We start from the raw sequence: 19,129 nt of genomic DNA on the forward strand, positions 1-19,129 counted from the left end.
GCCACTATCTACTCTCTAGGCCTGTTCCTGAGAAGGCTGAAGCTGAAGAAGATATTGACCTTCCTTCTGCCTTCCAAACGTCAAGCCAGTGCCACTTGTGGCAACTTTTAATCCGGAAACAGACAGGGAATAACACATTGAGATAGGCACTTCCCAGCAGCTCTTCTGAAATTGGCAGGTGATATTTGACAAGGGTAATTTTGGTTTTATACTTTTATTAGATTTTGTGTTTAATTTTAAAAGGTCATCTTTGAAAGTTTAGGTTATCAACTAAAGTTTTTCTGTAGCGGGCCTCTCAGTGAATATTTTAGGTTTTGAGGACCATGGTTTCAGTGGCTGCTGCTCCCCCACCTCTTTCATCATTCTTTTTGGTAACTCTAAAAATGCAAAGTCCATTCTTCCTTCTTAGTTTGTACAAAATCGGGCTGCAAGGCTCTGACCCAGGACATAATTTTCCAATATCTATACCTGATGTCATTGTTGATACATTTAGATCAGTTCTGTGTGGTTTTTGTTGTTGCTGTTCTTTCTTCTTAGAAATTTTCTTTTTTCTTTCTTTTTCATCTTTACTGATTTCAAGTGGATCATATTATATTCTACCTTCGATTGGTTTGAAAGTTATACATTCTATTTCTATTATCTTAGTTATGGCCTTAATTTTTTTAATTGAGATATAATTCACATATAAAATTCACTATTTTAAAATGTTCAATTCAGTGGTTTTTAGTATAATCACGAGGCTGTAAAATCATTGCAACTACCTAATCCAAAACATTTTCATCATCTTTAAAGAAGCCTTGCATCTGTCACATTTGTTCCCCACCTCTCCATTCCTCTCCCTGGAGCTCCTGGCAGCCACTAATCTACTATCTGTCTCTATGGGTTTGCTGGTTCTGAACACTTTATATAAGTGGAATTATACAATTGATAGTTTTTTTTGGATCTAGCATACTCTAATGTTTTCAAACTTCATCCATGATGTAGCTTGCAACAGTGCTCTAGTCCTCTTTTTGTCTGAAAGATATTCTATTGTATGAGTATATTATATTACCCATTCATCAGCTGATGGGTTTTTGGGCTGTTTCCATCTTTTGCTATTGTGAATGATGCGGTTGTAAAGATTGGTGTATAGGTTTTCATGTGAAAATATGTTTTCAGTTCCCTTAGTATACACCTAGGAGTGAAATTGCCTGGCTGCATGGTGTAACTTGTTGAGGAACTGCCAAATTATTTTCTACAGCCACACCATGTGATGTTCCCATCAGTAATGTATGAGGATCCAACTTCTCCACATCTTCATTAACACTTTTTATTATCTGTGTTTTTTATCGTAGTCATACTACAGTTTGTGAAGTGGTATTTCACTGTGGTTTTGATTTGCATTTACCTGATGACTAATGATGTTATCTTTTTATGTACTTATTGGCCATTTGTATATCTTCTTTGGAGAAATGTCTATTCAAGTCCTTTGCTCACTTTTTAATTGGGTAATTTGCATTTTTATTGTTGAGTTGTACATCTTCATTATATATTCTGGATTTTAGAAACTTATCAGACATATGATTTGCAAATATTTTCTCTCATTCTGTGGATTATTTTACTTTCTTGATATTGTTTCTTGATACTCAAAAGTTTTTAAAATGATAAAGTTCAATGTATCTCCTTTTTTTTGGTTGTGTTGTACTCTGAATGTGTGTACCCCCTCCCCCTGCCATATTAATCTGTTTAAATCCTAACCCCCAAAAGATGATGGTTTTAGGAGGTGGGGCCTTTGTAAAGTACTTAAGTCATGAGAGTGGAGCCCTCATGAACAGAATCTGTGTCTTAGAAAAGAAATCCTCAGAGATCTCTAGCCATTTTCACCATGTGAGTACATAGCAAGAAGACACCACATACGAACCAGGAAGTGAGCTTTCACCAGCCACCACACTGAATCTGCCAGAGCCATGATCTTAGACTTATCAGCATCCAGAACTATAAGAAATAAATTTCTGTTGTTTATAAGCTACCCAGTTTGTGGTATTTTGTTACAGCAGCCTGAACAGACTAAGACAGGTTGCTTGTGCTTTCAGGGTCATATAAGAAAGCTTTGCCTAATCTAAAGTCATGAATATATACACCTATATTTTCTTCTAAGAGTCTTATTGTATCAGCTCTTACATTTAAGTCTTTGATCCATTCTGAGTTAATTTTTGTATATGGTGTGAGTTAGGGCTCCAAATTCATTTTTTCATGTGGATAACCAGATGTCTCAGCACTATTTGTTGAAAAGACTATTATTTCCGCATTGTATACTCTTGGCACTATTGTCAAAAATCAATTGACAATAGATGTATGGGTTTATTTCTATACTCTCAATTCTGTTCCATTAATTTATATGCCTGTTCTAATACCACACAGACTTGATTACGGTAGCTTTGTAGTAAGTTTTTTTTTTTTTTTTTTTTTTTAGAAAAAGAGTTTCAAATGCCTAGCTTTTTATTTTTTATTTATTTATTTATTTATTTGTTTGTTTATTTTTGGCTGTGTTGGGTCTTCATTTCTGTGTGAGGGCTTTCTCTAGTTGTGGCAAGTGGGGGTCACTCTTCATCATGGTGCATGGGCCTCTCACTATCATGGCCTCTCTTGTTGTGGAGATTAGCATGCAGACTCTCAACCACTGTGCCAACAGGGAAGCCCTGTAGTAAGTTTTGAAATCAAAGAGTCAAGTCCTCCATCTTTGTTATTTTTCAAGATACTATTCTGTGTCTCTTGTATTTCCATATTTTTTTAAGTATCAGCAGTCCATTTCTGCAAAAAAGGCAATGGATACTTCTTTAATTTCTTTCCTGAGTATGCACACAGCCTTACATGTGTGCATAGGCTTCTAGATTCCCAGGAATATGTCAAAGCATTTCAAAGCCCCTATGGACATGTCATTCCTCAGCTTTTCCTTTTAAGCTTTTTCATTAGTCTCTGTTTTACCCCAAATGTTATCCTTTGCCTCAGGCAACCATGACATTAAAATATTTGCCTGTAAATGTTTTTGATAAGTGTCCCCCAAAGAGGGGTTTTAGCATGAGGTGAGCACTTAATCAAGTTAGATAAAGATGATCTTTTCAAGTGAGTTCTTTCAGGGAACCATTAGACAGGTTAAGTAATGACAATTCTTTGGGAATGAGAATTTGAAAGAGCTGCAGCTCTGTTCTGCCCCCATCAGTATTGGGAATGTGAACTTGTTTTTTTCAAGCTACTATAAGTTGGAGTGTGAGAAATGGGACCTGGGTAAGTTAAAAGGCCACAAAACTCTCTCTTCTTATATGGATTCAGCTGTTTTTCTTTAATGCTCTCTGAATTGCTGCAGTCCTTTGGTTAATTTCCAGAGTTTTGAAAAAATAAGATCCTGACAACTTTGCCAGTTTATCATTGCTTTTATGAAGGGTGGAATTTTGGGAGGTACTTAGTCTGCCATTCTCACTGACATCTTTCACCCTAACTCACCTTAATTCTTAACATGAATTTTTTCTAAACAAAATTTCAAAATAATAAAAAAAATTGTCTTCTCAATATTATAGGAATTTTATAATTCTTTAACTCCTATCACCCTTGTGTCTTACATGGTATTGTGAACATGTTGTACATATATAAAGCTGTCATTCTAAGATCTCTTCTTACTAGCAAAACAAAAATTTATTTCAGCTATTGTGGTTGCATCTCAGCTCTCCTGGATATCATATCTTTCTTTAAAAAAAAATAATGCCCTTTTATTTTGGGGCACATTTTGTAGAATTTTCTTAAGCATTTTTTAAGGAAATTTTTTGAGAACTTGTACTTCTAGAATTTTAGCTCCACCTTCTTTTAATAATCATCAAATCTGTCATTACTTTAAACTGTTTTCCAATAGTCAATTTTTAAATTAATTTAATAAATGTCTTTGACAACCATTCTTTCTTCTACCTTCCTTTTTCCTTCCATTTTCAGTTTCTTCTTTCCTGAGTGTATCCTTTATTCATTTCTTTATTGAAAGTGTATGAATAGTAATCTCAAAGTTTTTGCTGCCAGAAAATTCTTAAGTTTACCCTCATAGTTTGGTGTCCTCTCATTTCCTTTATCTATGTGATGGTATTCTAGTAATGTCATTGTTCATTTTAAGTGTTTAGACATATTTAATCTTAATAGAAGTTGCTAGATTGCTGATCCAAAAGCCTATAAAAATTTCATTTCCATCTAGCTTGTTGGAGGGGGAGGCGTGACATGGGGCAGAGAGGAGCAACCTTAGCTGTGGACAGCCTAGACCAACCAACACTGCAGCCATCCTCAGACATATCTCAGCCTAGACCAGAAACAGTTAGCTGCTATACACACTCTTGAACCAACAAAATGCTTAATGCTTAAGCCACTGTTAAAAATAAGACAGCAGCCCTAAAATGGAATCACTTACTCTAAGCTCCACATCACCAAACCAAGACTTGATTACAGTTACAGCTCTTCCAAAAATGGAATCTTAAACCAGTCAATCAAGAATTGCCTAATCAACACTAGTTATGTAGTTGGCCTGCTAGACCCTGACCATCCTCTAAAGGAAAGTGACCTTGCCATAACCAATTTGCTTTTTCATCTAGTATAACTTCCGTATTCCTGCTCCCTTCTGCCTATAAAAGTCTTTCATTTTGTACAGCTCCTCAGAATTCCTTCCTACTGGGTGCTTTCTGATCCATGAATCATTGAATAAAGCCAATAAAATTTTAAAATTTATGTCATTAAATTTTTTTTAACACCACTAAGTTCTGAATTTATTTAACTATGCAATGTCAAAATTATACATGTAGACTGTAGTGAAAAGCATCTCAAAAATGAGATTGTAACCTAATAATTCAAATTGGAGGATGAGGCTGTAGTTTGACCATAAGCATGACTATAAGTCTGGTTACTAGTGTTGTTGGACTAGAGATTTTATAGTCCCATTTGCTGAGCCAGCAAACTATGGAATAGAGAGATGGACATTTAAGGAATGGGATATGAGAGATTCCTTCAACTATACGTCTCTTTGAAGTTTTAGTGGATCTCTCCTCATTGTCAAATGTAATGCTAGAGTGTCCTAAACAAGGAGAGGAAAACAGATCTTCAAAACTGGGATCAAAACAAGCATTTGGTGCATATAACTACAGGAAGTCAAAAGTAAATCAAATGAGTTCACAATAAATATAGGCATAGGCTTACTTAATGGTTTCCAGTGATGGTTCCACCTCAAAGATAGATATTCTGCCCTTCACCCAAGGGTGAAGGGTAGAATATCCATCTACCCTTAAATTCTGCTCTTTAGGCATACTAAACTCTTTTTTTTAAACATCTTTATTGGAGTATAATTGCTTTACAATGTTGTGTTAATTTCTGCTGCATAACACAGTGAATCAGCTATACATATACATATATACCCATATCCCCTCCCTCTTGCATCTCCCTCCCACCCTCCCTATCCATCCCCTCTAGTTGTCACAAAGCATGGAACTGATCTCCCGGTGCTATATGGCTGCTTCCCACTAGCTATCTATTTTACATTTGGTAGTGTATATATGTCCATGTCACTCTCTCACTTCGTCCCAGCTTACCTTTCCCCCTCCCCATGTCCTCAAGTCCATTCTCTATGTCTGAGTCTTTATTCCTGTCCTGCCCTTAGGTACTTCAGAACCTTTTTTTTTTTTTTTTTGGATTCCATATATATGTGTTAGCATACGGTATTTGTTCTTCTCTTTCTGACTTACTTCACTCTGTATGAATTGAGTTCTTGATTTTAAGGTAGGTGCAATCTTCTCCTTCCCTGGATCCATGGAAGTTGCTCTAGACTGATGAAGGTTTCTCCATTTGGATTTCTATCTTCTTAGACTGGAGTTAGGCTTTAGAGTTGTGAGTAGCAGAAGGTGTTTTGTTCCATCTGCACCATTTTGAACAAGTTGCCAAATCCACCTGGGATTCTAGAAGACAACTATGATAAGTAGCTGTGAGAGATGGATAAGTGAGTCTCAGTGGTATAGTGCCTAACTTAGTGTTGGGTTATCAGATATTATGGATAATATGTAAATATAGGTCAGTTTTTGTCAGCTAATTTTAAAAATTATGTTTACAGTAATGTTCATTGTCACAGGATAAATAATATATTCAATTTTATGTTCAAAAAATGCTTCTCACTTTGCCCATGCTAGTAAAGAAAATATGTCATCACTAATAATAAATAACAAAGCTCAAGATGCTCACATTGGATAGCTGCCCTTACATTAGATACTTTCACTTTTTTAATAGAGGCTTTTTTCCTTTCCTGCCAACTGTACTATTATGAAGTATATTTTATGCACTTAATTACATTTCCACAAACGTCATGTCTAGTGTTTAAGCATGCCAAAAATCTATGAGAATATTCCCTCTCTTGTTGTCATGCCAAGTTCAGTATAAATTAATTTTCTGAAGATCTTGCAAATGTCTCATTTAATATGCTTTCAGCCTAAACCTGCCTAATTTAAATGTACACAAGTGGTAATTCTCTGCTGGGAGTTTGGTTGAACAAGGATGTCATTTTAGAAGGAACTGTTAGCTTTAAGTGATTCCTTTTAAAAGTATGCTACATGTTACCTGCTCTCGTTAGCTCTCAAAAAAATAGCCAGCAATTTCAAATGACTACTTTTGCAAGCAAATTACTCAGACCTTCCTACTCATCAGAAAGTCTCAGCTGAACTAACATTTTAAAAGACTGTTCCCAATTCACAATTCTTATGGAACAAAATTGGATTTTTTTCTCCACCCCTCATTTCTGGTCTAACACTTTGGCTACCTTTACCACATGTCACTGTAAAATGCTACCAAAAATAAAGTCTTAAGTTGGTGACATGAGATCAATTCTGGTATTCATCACTGTTATTCTCTAATACTCCATCCATTACAAATCATGGAATGTTAAATAATCAAACTTTTTTTTTCTTTTTTGCCTATCTTATTTTGGCAAGATGATTTAGTCTTTCAAGAAAAAAATGAAAGACATGTGTTTTGAAGGGGTTCCATTGCAGCATGATTCCTGCAATAAAGACATTTTATTGTGTTAATTTTCATTAAATAAAACTCTGTTGAAAGCCAGTAGTTTTCCAAAACCCATATGATTTATGACATGCTAATGTTTGTAGGAATACACTCTGTTTCAATTATATGGAGTAAGTGATGCCTTTCAGAACAACTCAGTAATAATATCACCTACCACAACTTTAATTTTAGACCTACAACACAGGTGTGAGACATGGGAACCTATTGACAAAGTCATCAGCTTCTGCACAAATTTAATCTTCATCACCTCTATGCTATGTTTAACATCAGAATATTGTGCTTGCCAGGGGCTTCAATAATATGTTTCCAGACGCAGGTCCTTCATAAACATTAAAAACTCGGTTTTCTATAACTCAAATCTATTTTTTTTAACAGCCAGCAAGAATAAGAGGTACTGAGGCCCTAAGGAAAATAAGGTACACCTATAGGAAATGGGTTGGTATTTCAGATATTTTTTTCCTACCTTCTCTCTCTTTCTGCTTGGTTTACCTATCTCCCTCTCACTGACTTTTATCTCTTCCTGAAGGCCCTGAATTTAAGGGCACATACATGGAATGAAAACAATATATTTTTTCATTGATTTTATAGGAAAACTGATATGTTCTATTCCAAGACAAAAATATGCATAAATGTATCACAGATAAAAATATATCGAATGACCAATGAAAACAATTTGACATAAATAATAAACAGCAATTTTAAGTACACAAATAGTATATACATAAAATTTAATGAAAAAAAGATTTATTGTGGAGCTGCCCTGGTGGCGCAGTGGTTGAGAATCTGCCTGCCAATGCAGGGGACACGGGTTCGAGCCCTGGTCTAGGAGGATCCCACATGCTGCAGAGCAACTAAGCCCATGAGCCACAACTACTGAGCCTGCGCGTCTGGAGCCTGTGCTCCGCAACAAGAGAGGCTGCGACAGTGAGAGGCCCATGCACCGCGATGAAGAGTGGTCCCCGCTTGCCACTACTAGAGATAGTCCTCTCACAGAAACGAAGACCCAACACAGCAAAAATAAATAAATTAATTAATAAACTCCTACCCCCAACATCTTCTTTAAAAATAAATAAATAAATAAAAATAATTTCCAGGAAATAAAAATAGAATCTGGGTAATAAAATAAAGTCTGACCTTAAAAAAAGAAAAACAAAAAAAAAGATTTATTGTACTTTTCAAAATATGAAATGAAGACTTGAGAGTTGATGGCAGTAGTTGAAAGGGAGTTCCAGGAAGTCATTGTTTGGAAGGCTCATTCTTTCTGTACCATTATTTCCACTAATATTTGAGCTTTTCTAAAGCTCATGATCTTCTCACATTCAAATTGAAATTTAAAATTAAGACAGAGAAGAAGATCTTTAGTTTAGGTTAACTTAATTTAATCAAGTGCTAAACCTTTTAGCAAAGGGCTCAAAACACATGGAAACAGGACACACACACAACAGCCTGAAGAGTTGAGGAGGATGATTCCTCTTCATTGTTTCCTCTTAATGTGTATCTGCAAAGCACCACTCTTGGTGTTGATCTAAATACGACATGCTTACCTAATTTATTCCATGTGATGTCCTCTGTCTATTGTGTCAAATGAATGAGTGTAATTTTGCCTGAAACTGTAGCATCAAAATACCATTTTTAAAGAGCAATTATGGTGAAAAGTCATTACCTGAGCAATCATTATTAAGGTAAGTCTGTGTTTAAAGAGAATGTGATGTCCTTCACTCTTGCAGTTATGCAGTAAAAATGTTTCCTCTGCTTCTCTTGTCTTCTGATTGATATTGTGCCCAGAAGATGGATGCTTTGGGAAAACTGATGAAGTGAACAACCTTCTCTATCTGGGTGGAGAAACTGGAAATTCTGTTAATTACATTCAGTATCCAGTAAGATTGTTTTGGTCCTAAAATATAGCCATCACCATGAAAGGGCTATTAACTAAAACAAATTTGCCGCTAAACATGAATGACAATTGTTGTTGTCATATGTGAAAGATGAAAAAAATGAATTCCAAAAATTGCTTCTTTGTAGTGACCCAAGGGCTGTAAACAAGAAAACCCAGGAAATGGTGAATTAATAACATGCTAACAGAATGATTAAAAAAGATTCACTTTAAAATTTGAAATTGAAGTAAATTTCATTAAAATTAAAATAAAACACCAGAATTTTAGTTAATATTATTATTATTTTTCAGTGATGTCTGTTGAGAAGAACATGAAACTGACACCTGAAATTATAGCTGTATATATCTGGAACCTTGCTTTTTAAGGAGGTAAACTTTCAATGGGAGGAATACAGATAACTCATAGCCCACATTTAGTGATTCAATATTTTAATACCCAAATAAAATAGGCAAGTCCAATATATTTCAAAAAGAAAATAAAATCTAGTTTTAAAATGAGCCAAAGACATTAACAGATATCTTAATAGACCCCTCACCAAATAAAATATACAGATGGAAAATAAGCATATGAAAAGTTGCTTCACATTATATGTCATCAGGGAAAACATAAATTAAAGCAATGAGATACTACTACACACCTATTACTATGGCTAAAATCCAGAATATCAACAACATCAAATGTTGGCTAAGATGTGGACAGTAACACTCATTCATTGCTTATGTGAAATCAAAATGGTGCAGCCACTTTGGGAGACAATTTAGCAGTTTCATACGAAACTAAGCATACTCTTTCCATGTGATCCAGCAGTTGTTCTCCTTGGTATTTACCTAAAGGAGTTGAAAACTTAGATTCACACAAAAACCCGCACACACGTTTATAACAACTTTATTCATAATCGCCAAAATTTGAAACCAAACAAGATGTCCTTCAGTAGGTGAATGGATAAATAAACTGTGGCACAGCCAGACAGAGAAATATAAATTCAGCTCTAAAAAGAAGGAACGAACCAACTCTGAAACAGTAGACCCTGAGATGATTGTTCAGAGAAGATAATTGAGTGAGAAATAATACCTAAAATAAATGTTGTATATGAGAAGGGGAGGACTGAATGCAAATAATCCTGATTGATCCTCTGGAATTAGAGGACAAAATGTCTCAATATTTCACTACAGTCTGCTTATTTAGCTATAGACTTAAGCCAGTGGGAATCATTAGTAGCTTTCAGCACTGAATATGAAACCAAATAACCTGTGTCTCATTTCTCCAAAGTAGACATACAGATGGCCAATAAGCTCATGAAAAGAAGCCTAACATTGTTAACTATTAGAGAAATTCAAATCAAAACTACAGTGAGGGGTTTCCCTGGTGGCACAGTGGTTGAGAGTCCACCTGCCAATGCAGGGGACACAGATTCGTGCCCTGGTCCGGGAAGATCCCACATGCCGTGGAGCGGCTGGGCCCGTGAGTCATGGCCACTGGGCCTGTGCGTCCAGAGCCTGTGCTCCGCAACGGGAGGGGCCACAACAGTGAGAAGTCCGCATACTGCAAAAAAAAGAAAAAAAGAAAAAGAAAACTACGGTGAGATATCACTTCACACTGGTCATAATGGCCATCTTGAAAAAGTCAACAAATAACAAATGCTGGAGAGGGTGTGGGGAAAAGGGAACCCTCCTACACTGTTGGTGGCAATGTATATTAGTGCAGCCACTATGGAGAACAGTATGGCTGTCCTTCAAACAACTAAAATTAGAGTTGCCACATGATCCTGCAATCCCACTCTTGTGCAAATATCTGGACAAAACTATATTTCAAAAAGATACATGCACCACAATGTTCATAGCAGCACTATTTATATAGCCAAGACTGGGAAACAACCTAAATGTCCATTGATAGAATAATAAGTAAAGAAGATGTGGTACATGTATACAATGGAATACTACTCAGCCATTAAATAAAATGAAATAATGCCATTTGCAGCTACATGGTTAGACATAGACATTATCATACTAAGCAAAGTAAGTTAGAAAAAGAAAGACAAATACCATATGATATCACTTATATGTGAAATGTAAAATATGACACAAATGAACTTATCTATGAAACACATAAAGAACAGACTTGTAGTTTCCAAGGCAGGTAGGAGGGTAGGGGGACCATTAGATTGGGAGTTTGGGACTAGCCGATGCAAACAATCATACATAGAATGAATAAACAACATTATTATTGTTTAGCACAGAGAACTATATTCAGTATCCTGAAATAAACCATAATGTAAAAAACAAAAACAAAAACAAATAAACCTGTGTCTCTTATCTCCTTAAAATTAACTTCTCCAAAAGAAAAAAAAAATCAACAACTTAGAAGCATCACATTTATACATTCAAGCAATAAATAGAAAAGAATATCAAGATAGTCCTAATAATTAAGTACTGAATCCCACCCACTGCATTATTCTGACTTCATAATTATAAGGATGTGTTTCAGCCTGCTTAATGGGAATCCTTGCTCTTTAAACCCCTGCATGCACTAATGGTTATCTAATGGGTGGCTGTTTATTTTGTGAGGGAAAGCCAAACCTGCAGACTGGGTTGTTTAAGTATTTTAAATAAACATTCTCTGTAAACTCTAAAATGGTGCATTTACCATGACTTCTATAAAGGGCTCATTTACATTTATGTGGAAAAAAATAAATAGAACAAAGTTCATTTACTGAAACCTGGTTTTCACTCAAATTCAATCTTCAGGTTCAAGCCGCAGATACTCTCTTTCTGATCAGGTACTTTGTGGTTAGAATAAAAATTGTGGTGAGCCTGATAAGCCTACAGTCAGCTTACCAGGATTTCCAGAATGGTCTGGGAATCCCTTTGGATGTTAAGCACCCCCAAGGTGGGGTTCATTTATATTTCCCATTGCTCACACCACATAGCCTACTGAAAACATTCCTGGTGCCGCAAAAAGATAATCATTTGTAGAACCAAGCAGCATAATTTCATCCTAAAAAACCCTTTCTTTCTTTTTTCTTTATTGAAGTATAGTTGATTTACAATGTTCTGTTAATTTCTGCTGTACAAAAAAGTGATTCAGTTATACATATATATACATTCTTCTTTTTAATATTCTTTTCCATTATGGTTTATCATAGGATATTGAACATAGTTCTCTGTGCTATACAGTAGGACCTTGCTGTGTATCCATTCTATATATAAAAGCTTACATCTGCTAATCTCAACATCCCACTCCATCCCTCCCTCAACCTTCTCCCCTTTGGCAACCACAGTCTGTTCTCTATGTCCATGAGTCTATTTCTGTTTCATAGATAAGTTCATTTGCATCATATTTTAGATTCCACATATAAGGGATATATAAGTGATATGGTATTTGTCTTTACCTTTCTGACTCACTTCATTTAGTATGATAATCTCTAGGTCCATTCATGTAGTTGCAAATGGCATTATTTCATTCTATTTTATGGCTGAGTATTCCATTGTATATATGCACCACATCTTCTTTATTTATTCTTCTATTGATGAACATTTAGGTTGTTTCCATGTCTTTCCTATTGTAAATAGTGTTGCTATGAACATAGGGGTGCATGTATCTTTTTGAAATTATAGTTTTGTCTGGATGTATGCCCAGGAGTGGGATTGCTGGATCATATGGCAACTCTATTTTTAGTTTTCTGAGGAACCTCCATACTGCTTTCCATAGTGGCTGTACTAACATACATTGCCACCAACAGTGTAGGAGGGTTCCCTTTTCCCCACACCCTCTCCAGCATTTGTTATTTGTAGACTTTCTAAATATGGCTATTCTGACGGGTGTGAGGTGATACCTCACTGTAGTTTTGAATTACATTTCTCTAATAATTAGTGAAGTTGAGCATATTTCCATGTGCCTATTGGCCATCTATATTTCTTCTTTGGAGAAATGTTTATTTAAGCCTTCTGCCCATTCTGAAAAGCCCTTTTGAGAGAAAAGCTAGGTTGCCCCTACTCCTTTGAGTGGGCTTCTGTGTTCACACCCACTTGTCAGTGAGCAACATTGATGTGGTTAATAGGTCCCTGAAATCTGCCTTTTCTTGGGCACTGAAATGCTCCAGGGGACAGAAATACCATTGTATGAAAACGTCATTCTTTCTTTTAAATTGGAGAATCTTTTGCCTAGTATACAAAGTAAGAAGGAAGTGTGAGATGGATTTTTTTCCTAAATCCTACCTATATTGAACAGCATTCAAGCTTTTTCTAATACATTGTAGGAATTACTCTTTACTTTGAGTGTATGTTTTATGACCTACTTAAAGAAGTCTTTCTACCATGGGAAGCTCAAGAACATGTAATAAATATCATGATGATATATTGTAAAGCTTCTTATATCATCTTAATATATGATGTATGGCATAACAAAGAGAATTTAGTTGATAAGTGTTGTATGAGTTTGCAAATATTTGAAAACAGAAAAAATTATCATCGACCTCCTAAGAGCATCCTCTTGGATTGAGGTTAAACAGCTGTAAATAACTAGTTGAAAAGTGAAAAATTTGGTTAATGGATTATTTTGCATACAAAATATGACATAATTAGCTATGCTTTTAAAACCCAGCTGAATAATTTGTTCCAGTGATGTGTAAGCACTGACAAAGAGTAGAACAACTGTATGAAAAGAGCACGAAGCAATGAGTTGTGCAAATCTTCCCTTAATTTTTTTTTAAATTTTGATATTGTTTTATATTTACAGAAAAGTTACAAAAATAATAGAGTTTACATATTCTCTTGGCCATCCAGCTTTTTCTAATTTAGCATCTTGCATTATTCATAATACAATAAAGAAATTAATTAAAAATAACATTGGTGTACCAATAATATATAAACATTAGACTTCATTAGAATTTCACTAGTTTTCCCACTAGGATCCCGCATTACATTTGGTTTTCATGTCTCTTTAGTCTCTTCAATTTGTGGCAATTCCTTAGTTTTTCCTTGGCTATCATGACCTTGAGATTTTTGAAGAGCTGTTATCAGGTATTTGGTAGTATGACTCTCGAATTTTTTCTGCTGGTGTTTTCCTTATTAGGTGAACTCATACATGAAGTTGAGATGTCTCATTACTAATGAAACTAGCCTTGATTACTTGATAATTTCTCTGTACAGTTACTATTTTTCATTTGTAATGGGTAAATTTCTTGAGGAGATACTTTGAGAGTATGCCAATATCCTGTTCCTCAAACTTTTGTTCACTAATTTTAATAGTCCGTGGTGGATTTTGCCTTCAAAAGTTATCATCATTCATCCTCCTTTTCTTTTCCTAGTTGGGTTATATTAGCTGATTACCTTTCATACCTTAATCTGAGTACTGAAGCACAAGTTTTCTCCTGTCAGATCATGACAGGTAAGGGGGAATATTAGAAATGCTTGCTCAAAACTGTTGAATTATGTATCACTCTCTTGGGCTCAACAGGAGTAAAAATGCTGTCATATAACATAATCACATGCTACACAGACAGTTGATCAAACAGCTGATGAGTATCTTTACAAATTAGGGCACTCCCCGCTAATCCTTGCTCTAGAAATCAGGAGAGCCAGAGTTTTCAACGTAGTTGAATGTGAACTTTTGTTTTTTGCTTGAGTGCTTCTTTTATTTCTTTTTAATTAATGTATGGTTGATGTACAGTAATATTATATGTTAACAGGTGTACAATATAGTGATTCACAATTTTTAAGTGTTATACTCCACGTATATTTATTATAAAATATTGGTTATCTTCCCCATGTTGTACAATATATCTTGTAGCTTATTTTATACCTAATAGTTTTTTAAATTAAGTTTTATTGGAGTATAATTGCTTTACAATGTTGTGTTAATTTCTGCTGTGCAGCAAAGTAAAGCAGTTATACGTATACATATATCCATTCTTTTTAGATTTCCTTCCCATTTAGGTCACCACAATGCATTGAATAGAGTTTCCTGTGCTATACAGTAGGTTCTCATTAGTTATGGAATGTGAAGTTTTGATTTTCCTTTTTAGTTCATATTGTATCGTGTGATGCCTAGATTTTAACAATAAACATTTTAAAAGCAGACTTATTCAGGGCACTGTAGGTATAGAAAAATAAAGACATTAAATATATACTTTATTGAATTAAATGGAGAGCTCTGCATTGTCCAGTATGGTAGCTACATGCAACTTGCAGCTTTTGAAATGTATCTGCTCAAATAGAGATATGCTGTACATATAGAATACAAACCAGCTTTCAAAAACTTAGTATAAAGAAGTGAAAAGCATTTAAATAATAATTTTGATAACTATTACTTACTGAAATAATATATTTTATATACTGGGTTAAATGAAATACATTATTAAAATTATTTTTCTTACTTTTTAATATGTCTACATGAAAATTAAAAATTATACATATAGCTCACATTATATTTCTATTAGACAGTGCTTAATTTGAACTTTACATGGCATGTTTTTTGCTCTTTGAAATGATGGGATACAGAGTTCAAAGGACATGGGCACTATAGCTTGGAGACCTGAGTTCAAAACCAGGCTTTCTTACCCAGTGAGAGTGGAATTTGCAATGTTATTTAATCTCTTTAAGGTTTCCATTCCTTATCAACAAAATGGAAACAGAAATATATACATCATATAGGAATTTGTGAGAATTAAAGAAAGACAATTTATGTATATATTTCAGAAGAACATCTGACACACAGCACATATTCAATAAATGGCAGCTAGAATTATGGTTACATACTAATTGAAAAGAATTTCAGAAGTTTGAACTGATGACCAAGGCACATATAATGAATAATTTTTGTTTCTTTGTTGTTTATTGCCTAGGAAAATTACTAAAAAGTCTAATCTAATTTTCTAATTTTAATTATCCCTATCATCATCTTCTATACCACAATCAGCTTGTTTGACAAGTATTTTCTTGAATAATTATTAAGTGTCATGTAAGGTGTATTCTGGGGATACAGAACTTAAAAGAAAAATTCCCTGTTTTACACTTTAGTTGGGGAACATGGATAGTGAATAAATTAATAAATGTCAGGTAATGGTATGTGTGAGAAATGACAATCTATCTATAGATATAGAAGACTATATCTATCTATCTATCTATCTATCTATCCTCTAGTTATCCACTGAAAGAATGAGTAAGCAACCTAATATAAATGTTTGTCTATAGGATCAGGGATATAGCAGTGTCCCTATAACCACAGAGGAAATAACAAAGATTATGCTGTGAGCAGGAAGAAGTTTTCTTTGAAGGAGAAACAACAGTAAGGAGGTCAATGTTCCTGGAGCAGAATGCCCAAAGGCAGCAACCAATACACGAGGCTGAAAGACAATCACAGAACAGATATGATGGTATGTGTGACATGATAAGGGTTTTTTTATCCTTGCATATTAATAATGTACTTGACTACTCATCCAGCAATTAATAATAACAGAATTCAGATGATTTTAGATCCATGATTCCAGTCCATCTAGACATGATCTGTTTTACATACTTAAAAGATTTCTCTGAGTGCTTTGTGGAGAATAGTCAGAAGCTGGTTAGGAATAGAACCGTGGGAGTTAAATAGGAGGCTCCAGTCATTAGTATCCAAGGAGGAAGAGAGAAGTGGTGGGATTGGAGATTTTTTCTGAAGATAGAGCAGGCAGGACTCGCTTTCCAATTTTACATGGATTGAAAAGAAAGTGAGGAATCAAGCCTATTTCCTTTAGACCTAGGAAACTGGAAGAATAGTCTGTTTTGGGGAATGTGGATAAATTAGGGAGAAATGTGTTGGGTGGGTGGCTGAACAAGATTTCTATTTGGATATATTATGTTTGAGATGCTCATTAGACATCCAGGTAAAGATGATAGAAAGTATCTAGATTGGAGATATAAGTCTGAGCATCCTAAATATCTATATGGAACTGATAGCCATATGACATAGAGTAATAACATGGGATTGCCATGAAGAGTGAACCTGGGAGAACTTCAACTTTTTTTTTTTTTGGCTACACCATGTGGCATGTGGAAGCTGACCAGGGAACCTGAGCCCCTTGCAGTGGAAGCATGGAGTCCTAATCACTGGACTGCTAGGGAATTCCCGAACTTTGACATTTAGAGATCTGGAAGAAGAGGACAATTCAGCACTAGAAAATGAGAATGAGTGGGCATTGATGTAAGAAAAGCAAGAGAATGTGGTGTTCTGATGATGTTTAAAGAAGGATGGAGTGAACAACTGGGGTAATCTCTACTGAGAGTTCAAGTACATTTAGACTGAAATTGATCATTGAATTTGGCAACATCTATCTAGCTTATTAGATGACTGACAAAATTTTAGAGTGAGGAAAACCTGTGGTTTTCCTGACACTGTGTTAAATTTGTGACAAGTGTCCTCAAGGCAATTATGGTCTATTGAGAAAGATGGAGTCTGGTATGGTGAAGAATGTATAGCATCATGCAAAGCCACAAATAATAAGCATTGAGGTGGTCTGGTATATGTCAACAATTTGGGATTAAAGTCTCTGAAGGGGATTTTGATAGTAGAAAATATATCTATAGTTACTGTGTTATAAATTATATTTGTTTGGGTATATATAAGCCTCCAATTTGCAAATATAATTTTTGTTCATAAGAAAACAATTGCTTTCACTATTTCAATGAATTAATAAAATTATTCTATTAAATATCATGTGAATACTTAGTAATATCTACCTAATAGTATTTTCCCAAGCAATTCAAACTATAATTACAAACACAATATATATGATTTTCTCAAATACTAAAAATATCCAATGGTTCAACCTTACAATCAGAGAGGGAAAACTTTCCTGAACACTTAAGCAAGACCTGTATGTGTAATAAATCCAATTTAGAAATGTCACTGATAAGCTCTTGACCACTTTTTAAACATGCTAAAACAAATGAAACATACAGAAAGTGGCAAAATGGTTACAAATTTTACTAAATTTGTATAAAAACACAGTTTACACAAAAGCATATGTACTACATACGTGATACAAATACTAGGCTACTTAGAGCTAGAATGTATCAATATGGACATTTTTTGTTAATGTTACTGGAAAGTTTTATACCATTTTTTCTAACAAACCTCATTTTATTTGTCCTTTTCCAGTATCATTATGGTCTGATAACTTTTCACAAAATTTGTTTTTCTTTAGAAATCTGACATCTTCATGACTTGGCCAGGGAGAACCTTTCTTGAGCTAGCTCTTTGGTTCTTTCAGATATTGGTGACAATACTTTTGCTCTCTGGCATCAAGTTTTTCCTGCTTCTCTTGGTCTTTCCTGCTTCACTGCATTCAGGCAACTGTTCTCCTCTTTACATTTGGTGATTAATTGAATTAGAAACCAAAATCTAGGTGGAAAGAATTCTTGTCACATTGTTTTATATGAGCATTGATTGTAGGTGACAAGACTTATAGGTCACTTCAATAAAGTTACTAGTCTCCAATGTTCATTGCAGCATTATTTACAATAGCCAAGATATGGAAGCAACCTAAATGTCCACTGACAGATGAATGGATAAAGAATTTGTGGCACATATATACAATGGAATAATACTCAGTCTTAAAAAACAATGAAATAATGCAATTTTCAGCAACATGGATGGACCTAGAGATTATCATACTAAGCGAAGTAAGTCAGACAAGGGTAAATATCATATAGTATCAATTATATGTGGAATCTAAAAAAAAAAAGATGATGCAGATGAACTTATTTCCAAAACAGAAACAGACTCACAGACATAAAAATCAAACTTACGATTACCAAAGGGGAAATGTTGGGGGGAAGGGTAAACTAGGAGTTTGGGAGTAACATATACACACTATTATATATAAAATAGATAAACAACAGGACCTACTGTATAGCACAGGGAACTGTATTCAATATTTTGTAATAACATACATAGGAAAAGAATCTGATATATATATATACACATATATATATGTATATATATATATATGTGTATATATATATAACTGAATCACTTTGTTGTACACCTGCAACAAACACTACATTGTAAATCAATTATACTTCAATAAAAAATTTAAAAATTAAAAAATAAAGGTGCTAGAAAAATATATTTTAAAAGTCATTTATTTGCTTTGATTTATGTGCTCATCTAATATTGATATAAAATGTTTT

This window comes from Mesoplodon densirostris, chromosome 16, assembly GCF_025265405.1.
Source record: "Mesoplodon densirostris isolate mMesDen1 chromosome 16, mMesDen1 primary haplotype, whole genome shotgun sequence".
In the NCBI taxonomy this organism is placed as follows: Eukaryota; Metazoa; Chordata; class Mammalia; order Artiodactyla; family Ziphiidae; genus Mesoplodon; species Mesoplodon densirostris.